At 46.0% G+C, this 8,434-nt stretch overlaps 1 pseudogene; it reads left to right on the top strand.

The window, feature by feature from the left end:
* Window positions 1-5,958, top strand: part of LOC101632335 — a 14,709-nt pseudogene extending 8,751 nt beyond the window's left edge.
* The last annotated feature ends 2,476 nt before the right edge of the window (window positions 5,959-8,434 follow it).

Genomic DNA, 8,434 nt, shown 5'->3' with positions numbered 1-8,434 from the left:
GGCCGCACCCGGAGCTGAGGGCCTCGGGTGGCTCCGTCGCCCTTCGCCCCCTCCCGCAGAACCGGGGCCACGAAGGCGCCCCGCAGGGGACCTCCGAGGCACCAGGGGAGCCGGGTGGGCCACGGGCAGGGACCTCCTGCCCTGGGCTCTCCGCCTCTGGCCGCGGTGGCCCCTGTCTCGGGTGGGGGAGTGGGGCCCCTTTCTTGGATGGGGGGGGCCTGTTCGCGGGCGCTCCCACTCCCTCCGCCCCCCAAGCCCCGTCCACGGCTTAAGCGCCGCCGCTTCCTCCAGGCCACGAAGGCGGCCACGGGCCACGGGGGCATTTCGGCAGCTCCCGGCGGCCCGGGTCAGAGGGCGCAGCCCCTCTCCCGGGGTGGCCTGTCCAGGACCCCGTGGGTGGAGACAGCGGCCCGGGGTCTGGTGGACCTGAGGCCTGGTGGCCACACGTGCTGACCCGCCACCCGGTGGGCCCACCGTCTGGGATGGAACCCGGGGAGACCACGGCCACTGAGGTAAAGTCCGCGGGGGGCCCCCAAGGCCTAGAGTGAATTGTTTAAGCTGTTCCTGGTGTTTAAAGAGGTTTTTCAGTTTTTAAAGAATGTTGTAAAAAAATATCAGCCCTTGTTAACTCCCTCATTATATGCTGTTCCCCCCTCAGCTGAACAAGTCATATTTCCTGAAACTGAGGAGCTTTGTAAGTGTTTAAACATGTGTCAAGTGTCTTATAAATAATAGGATTTCATAAAGAAGAGAAGAAATTTAGCCGATACCTGCCGGCCTTGGCCTCGCGCCTTTTCACTCTTGAGTTGGTTGTTTTTGGCGGAGGAATTGCAGTCAGGAAGCGACTTGCGTTCATGTGCCATGTCAGGGAGCCCCGCGTTTTCTTGGTGTGCCTGCTGTGCAGCGTGTGCATTCCTTTCCAGAATGCCTTAGCCAGTCCATGCACGAAGGAACGCCTTCTGGAGTCTGGAGAAGATAGGGTTAATACTCAGCATTTTGATACCTCTCTATCTCTACCCCTCAGCCCCTTTTACTTCAGAGTGTCTGCAAGTTGTGACATTACAGTGACTTCCCCACCCCTCCTGCTATGCTGCTTCTGGTAAAAAAGACTGTGGGAGAATCGAGGCCTGGACTTTGATTTAGGACCTGGGCTGGTAAATCATTTAAGTTTTTGCATTCATTCTCTGACCTAGGAAAGCTGAAGAAAGATGTTGCCCTAACACAATTTGAGAACCTCTGAGGCAGGCAAGTCCCGGGTATTATTTTACGGTAAAATGATACACATTGTTTTGAAATTAGGTTTAACTTTTGGGTTATCCCTATACTTTGGTTCCTTGAGTGATTTTTTCATAGTGATTATATCATTTTTGTGGACGTTCTTCTTCAGGCAAATTTTTAAAAAGTTTTGTTTATTTCTGCATACAAGAACTGGGACACAGGCCAGAGGTGCATGGGGTGAGAGATTTCACCAGAGACAGAGGGGGGAGCAGAACAGGCAGATCTCCTGAAATACACTGTTGAGGGGAGCAGCTTAGTGAGGAGAGGTCTGCTGCGGATAGCTTCATAGTGCTGTGCTTTAGCGTTGTGCCCCCTTCAGGCAATTTTAAAATGTCTCAACAAAGAGGAAAATGTAGGACATTTCAGTTATTAAAATAGTGTTTTCAGGCCCTCCTTGGTGGCGCAGCGGGTTAAAGCACAGCACTGAGACTCTAAAGCCGCTTCCGCATGAGTTCGATCCCCGCTTGCCCCAGAGGTGACCACAGGGCGCGGCAGACCTCTCCTGACCCGCCCGCTGCTCCCCTCAGCAGTGTACTTCGTCGATCTGCCTGTTCTGCTCCCCACTCTGTCTCTGGTGAATCCTCTCACCCTCCGCATCTCTGACCTGTACCCCAGTTCTGTATGAATAAATAAATAAAATCTTAAAAAAAAATAGTGTTTTCATAAAGTTAAAAAGATGTCTACTCTAAAATGTCACAGTGAGTATAATTATCTGTCTTCAGTGTAATAGATGCAGAAGATCGACTACATTGAAGATTTGAGATTAGGTTGCAACTTAACCTTCCTGAGTAAAGTTCCCTCAACATTGGGCTTCATACCTTTTTCTCATACCCTGATCACATTTTTAAATTCGCCCTAATCCTTGAGCTGCATACATTACCATCTCTTGTCCTTGCCTCTGGTAAAACTAGTGTTGCTGGGTGGGTGTCTTCTGTGTGCATTGTTGCTGCTGCTTCTGGATACATCTGGTGATGAGTATATGCAAATGCCAAAACTCTGCAGTGTTCATTGTTGTTTGTATGTGATGTGCTCCATCACGGTGATCCAAACTGGTTTGCGATGTCCTCTGCCAGCTGTTTTAATATAAAAAGTATATTTATTTTTTATTTATATCCCTCTGTCTTCTTAGAATCTAAATTTGAGCCCACAGTGGTGTAAGTTAGAGATACTGACCAATCTCAGGAACTGTGGTGCTTTCAACATTACTCATCTCCTCTGAGTAACAAGTCTTTGTTTCAAGACCAAGCTTTAAATCAATCTAATCTTGTTTTGCTTAAGATATTAAGTTCACTCCCAGATTTCAGGTGGTTGTCCTCCCATTCTTTGAGAATTGCTCAGATGTGCATGATCCCCAGTGATGGGGAAATAGCTTCAAAACTGGGGAATAGTTGGGACTGTTCTGTTCTCCTTCCCAGTAATTCTCATGTACTCGCTGATAAACCCTTCTGTTGGTAGATAAAAACTCTGTGGAACTTACAAATATCTTTTTGATATGTGAACAGTCCTTAATAAGAATGCCAACCATCTGTTGAAAACCAATAAATTGTGAACAGAATAGTCAATGCATAGATAATTTACTCATTTGTCTTTTGTTCTTAAACATTAGCTGATTGTCACCAGGCTGATATGTAAGCACTCTTTGAGACAAGCTAAGCTCAGATAGGGTAATTTGATCTTTTTTTTATGTGCTCTGGGGAATTTGGTGCCTCTTTATAGGAGATGTATAGCATGTCAGGTAGTTTGCAATGGTGGATTTAAAGCAGTTATGTAAAATAATGGAATAATACAAAGAAAACAGTACTAAAGTATGGAGAATGAGAAATAGTATCAGGTATAGCAAGTGCTTTAATATATATATATATTTAAAGATTCATTTATTTATTCATACAGAACTGGGGTACAGGCCAGAGATGCGGAGGGTGAGAGGATTCACTAGGGACAGGGTGGGAAGCAGAACAGGCAGATGGACAAAGTCCACTGCTGAGGGGAGCAGCGGGTGGGTCAGGAGAGGTCTGCCTCGCCATGTGGATCTCCTCCGGGGCAGGCGGGGATTGAACTTATGCAGAAGTGGCTTAAGCCTCCTAGTGTAGTGCCCCAACTCGCTGGGCCACCAGGGAGGGCCCATAGCAAGTGCTTCAAAAGAAAAGCCAATAAATTATTACAAGATGTTCAAAGATGGGCAAGCGAACATCAGAAACCGTGAAAGATTATATACAGAGAAGCAGCATCTAGATTACCTGCTTACTTCTCCACATTAGCAGGCAAAACAACGACTGAAAACAAAGGAAGTTCTATGTATATATTTAAAGATATATATTTTTATATATTTATGCATACAAGAATTGGAGTATAGGCCAGGGGTGTGAGGGGCTTGAGAGCAGTCACCAGACAGGATTTCCCATTGAAGTGGGGAGCAGAACAGGTGGATCTACTGAAGTCCACTGCTGAGGGGAGCAGTGGGGCAAGTCAGGAGAGGTCTGCTATGCCACGTGGGTCACCTCCCCGGCTGGGGATCGAACTTGTCCCGTAGTGGCTGCAGATAGCTTCATAGTGCTGTGCTTTAAACTGTTGATCCACCAGGGAGGATCTGGAATTTTAAAACATATAAAACTGTAGTTAGAGATTTTTTTAAAAAAAGATTTATTTTATTTATTTATCATACAAGACCTGGGTGCAAGCCAGAGGTCTAGGGATGTGTGAAAGGATTCACCAGAGACAGAGTGGGGAGCAGAACAGGCGAATCTACTGAAATACACTGCTGAGGGGAGCAGCTGTGCCACATGGGTCAGCACCCTGGCCGGGCATTAAACTTATGCCACAGTGGCTGGCAATAGCTTGATAGCACTGAGACTATAGCCCCTGAACCACTGGGGAAGCCCTCTGGCTTTTTAAGCTTTAACCTGGTGTTGTGAGGGAAGGTGCAGAGAACTTGACTGAACACAGGCCCAATATCTATTTTTTTTTCCCTAACACATGCCCAATATCTTGAGGCCTACATCCAGAAGCAGCAAATATTACTTTCAAGTACATTCCTTGTTGGCAACTTAGTCATGAACTGCAAAGGAGACTGAGAATTGTAGCTTGGCTGAGTAAACATGTCTCACTCCAACATAATTGTGGAAGAAGGGGAGAATGGAATTTGGTGGATAATTAACAGTCTTTCCAATAACTACATGAAAATTAATTTTTTTTTCACAATAAAAGACATAAAAACTGAATACTCAAACTGAAGATTTGTAGAGGTTTTCAAGGCAAATTGGTATTAAGAAAATATACATACTCCTGTAATAAAAAAATGAATAGATAATGAAATAAAAAAAAGTCATTTCAAAAAAGAGGAAACTACAGTGGTTAATGGTACTTGTATTTGGTAGTAATCAAGGAAATGCAAATTAAAATAGGGAGCTATTACCTCATACCTATCAGATTGGTAAAAATTAATACCTTTTGATAACCTTAGTTATTGGAGAACTATATGTCCAAATTGGAAATCTTGTATATTCATTGTTGAATAAAATTGGAAGTTTTCAGAAATTTGTTAATCTTTAAAATGGCAGCAATTGCTGGATGCTAGTTGGTTACCACAATAACTTTTATCTTTTTCTTAGAAATAGAATTCCTGCGTTTAGCTGGGCACATGGTTATCTGGAATAAAGACAACATTTCTTTCCTGTCTTGCGTGACTGTGTGGCCATATGACTACGTTATAGTTAAGTTCTGGTACATAAATGTCTGCTTTGGAGAAATTCTTCCTCGCCTGCACAAGCAGACATATTCAGGGATTCATTACATTTGTAATAGCAAGTAGTGGAAATAATCTCTCACTCAGCAGGGAAATGAATACATGAATTGTTGCTTATTCATACCATGGAACACCATACAGCATTGAAAATTAATGAACTGCGTGATGATACATTCAGTATGTCATTTATATAAATTTTTAAAACATAAAGCAATAGAGAACATGTAAAAGTCCAAAAACAGACTTGCTAATAACACATGCAAACTTCAGAGTAGCGGTTATCTCGGTGGAGGTAAAGAGGGTCCAGGTGATCTAAGACTTTTATCTATAACATTTTTTTTACTTCACTGCGAGTTCGATCCGCAGCCCCGAAGGTGACCCACAGGGCGCGGCAGACCTCTCCTGACCCGCCCGCTGCTCCCCTCAGCAGTGTACTTCATCTACCTGACTGTTCTGCTCTCTGATCTGCCTCTGGTGAATCCTCTCACCACTCCAGCACCTCTGGCCTGTACCCCAGTTCTGTGTGCACAAATATATCTTACAAAAAAGGAGAGAGAGATGCCTTTGTCGTTGATGCAGCCAAGGATCCTCTGCCGTTCCTGAGATGCACTAATGTCATCGCCTACCTGCTGGCTGCCCTTGGGACAATGCCTCCCTCAGGGCCAAGGCCTTCGAGAAGGTCCTGGACAGTGTGGGCATTGAGGCAGATGACCACCAGCTCAACAGGGTCATCGGCGACTGAATGGAAGAACATTGCAGACATCAGCAGGCAGGGTATTGGCAAGGTGGCCGGCATGCCTTACGGTGGGGCCGTGGCCCTCTCCATTGCCCTGAGCCTGCCGCTCCTGCTGCTGCTTCCTCCCCATCTACCACAGAGAAGAAAGAGAAGAAAGTGGAGTTGGAGGAGTCAAAGACATGGGTTTGGTTTGTTTGACTAGCGTCTCCCCAACTGGAGGAGAAAGACCAGAGGTCACATCCAGAAGTGTCTTGACCAATATACCCAGTGAGGATCCACGCTTTAGTCTCTTCCCTTGGCACATAAAAGCTTTTTTCCATAACAACAACAAAGTGATAGGAAGCAAATTCGGATGGCTTTGAATATTACGGCATTCTCTGTATGTTTGAAATGATTCATTATTCGAAGTTTTCAAGAATTATAGAAATGCAATAACTACTAAGCTATTAAACTCAAAGTGTCTTTCATAGGAAGGTTAAAAGGTAATAAATGGGGCCCTCCCTGGTGGCGCAGCGGGTTAAAGCACTGCACTGAGAAGCTAAAGCCACTTCCGCATGAGTTCGATCCCCGCCTGCCCCGGAGGTGACCACAGGGCGCGGCAGACCTCTCTTGACCCGCCCGCTGCTCCCCTCAGCAGTGGACTTCATCGATCTGCCTGTTCTGCTCCCCACTCTGTCTCTGGTGAAGCCTCTCGCCACCCCTGAGCCTCTGGCCTGTACCCCAGTTCTGTATGAACAAATAAATCTTTAAAAAAAAAAAAGGTAATAAATGCTAACAGCTAATTCAGCTATAACTTGAAAAATTAGGATGAGGTAAGAACAGATAAAAAGCTAAAAGAAAGATGCCTAGATGAAATAGAGAATTCAGAAGGGACTGTGGGTGGAGGAGACGGTTCGTTTGGCGTAGCTATCAAAATTCATATTTCGATTACTTGGTATATCTCCGTGGAGCTGGTCAAGAAGGCAGCTGGAAATACACATGTGCTAGGCAGCAGATCACGACCTTGAAGGCCCCTCGGCCGATGCCTGTCACAGGCGTGGAGGAGATGCGCCGAGCGCCGCCCGCAGTCTCCAGGATCCCAGGCCAGGGTTCAGAACCGCCACAGTTAAAGGAGGCCCAGAGCAAATAGACTCCTGAGAACAAGCAAAAGACTTTTCATACATATTATTTAATCGTCAAATAACATTTAAAAAATTAAAAATTCCCTGGGGGACTGGGTAGTGCACGGGACTATGGTGATGGCACACAGGTGACTCGGTGATGGGAAGCCCGCGGGGATTACAATTGAGATGAAAAAAAAAAAAGTACAAAATGATGTAAAAATAAACTATTATTAAAAAAAATAAAATTCCCATAACTAGATACACATTCTTTGGAAAAATTAATTTACAATCACTTAGTGTAAAGCGTAAAAACATTTTTTAAAAAAGATTTATTTATTTATACATACAAGAACTGGGGTACAGGCCAGAGGTGTGGGGGTGAGAGGGTTCACCAGAGACAGAGTGGGAGCAGAACAGGTGGACTGACCGAAACACACTGCTGAGGGAGCAGCAGGGAGGCAGGAGAGGTCTGCCTCGTCCTGTAGGTCACTCCCTGGCCGGGGATCGAACATGTGCTGAAGCGGCTACAGATAGCTTTATAGTGCTGCGCTTTAATCTGTTGTGCCACCAGGCAGGGCTATGACTTATTTTTTGAATTGCTCATGTTTCTATCTTAATTAGAAGTAAGTCAGTGGGGGCCCTTCCTGGTGGTGCAGTGGCTTAAAAGGCAGCACTACCTAGCTGACTGCGGCGGCTTCAATGAGAATTCAATCTCAGTCCAGGGAACTGACCCACATGGCGCAGCAGACCTCTCCTGTCTCACCCGCTGCTCCCCTCAGCATTGTATTTCACTTGATCTGCCTATCCTGCTCCCCACTCTGTCTCTGGTGAATCCACTCACTCACACCCCACCTCTGGCCTGTACTCCAGCTTCGTATGCATAAATAAATAAATCTTCAAAAAAAATTGAAAAAAGAAGTAACTCAGTTAAATGTTGCCACATTGTGACTCAAAAATTCATTTAAATGGATTCCTTTAAATTGAGAAAAAATATGATAGATGCAGGGATGGATTTTAAATTAATTTTTAAACTTTATTTTGTATAGAAGAACTGGGGTACAGGCCAGAGGTGTGGGGCAGTGAGAGGATTCACGAGAGACAGAGCGGGGAGCAGAGCAGGCAGATGGGCTGAAACACACTGCTGAGGGGAGCAGCGGGGAGACAGGAGCGGTCTGCTGCTCCCTGTGGGTCAGCTCCCTGGCTGGGGATCGAACTTAGGCCTTAGTATGGTAGTGCTGAGACTTAGCCTCTAGGCCACCAGGGAGCCCCACTTTCAGCTGTCTTTTGGCTTGCCCCACGTGGAGTTGATTTGTCTTCATAGGCTCAGGACGGGAGCACAATGGTTCTCAAGCTGGAGTGACTGTGTCCCTTGGGACAGTTGGCAACGTCAGGGACATTTTGTTGTTGCAGCAGGCGGTAGTGGCGGGCATGCCTCTGGCATCTAGTGATTGCTGCTGTGCCCCCCAGTGCACAGAAGAGCGTCCGGCGTCAGGGCTGGCCTGGCCCGATGTCAGTCGTCGCCCTGTTGCAAAGCCTGGGTCTCAACACAGAACTCAGCTGCATCACACAGCAGTT

The sequence above is a fragment of the Condylura cristata genome, unplaced genomic scaffold (assembly GCF_000260355.1).
Source record: "Condylura cristata isolate star-nosed mole 26May11 unplaced genomic scaffold, ConCri1.0 scaffold00010, whole genome shotgun sequence".
In the NCBI taxonomy this organism is placed as follows: domain Eukaryota; kingdom Metazoa; phylum Chordata; class Mammalia; order Eulipotyphla; family Talpidae; genus Condylura; species Condylura cristata.
Note: the sequence above shows the minus strand (reverse complement) of the source record. Positions and strands in the feature narration are given on the sequence as shown.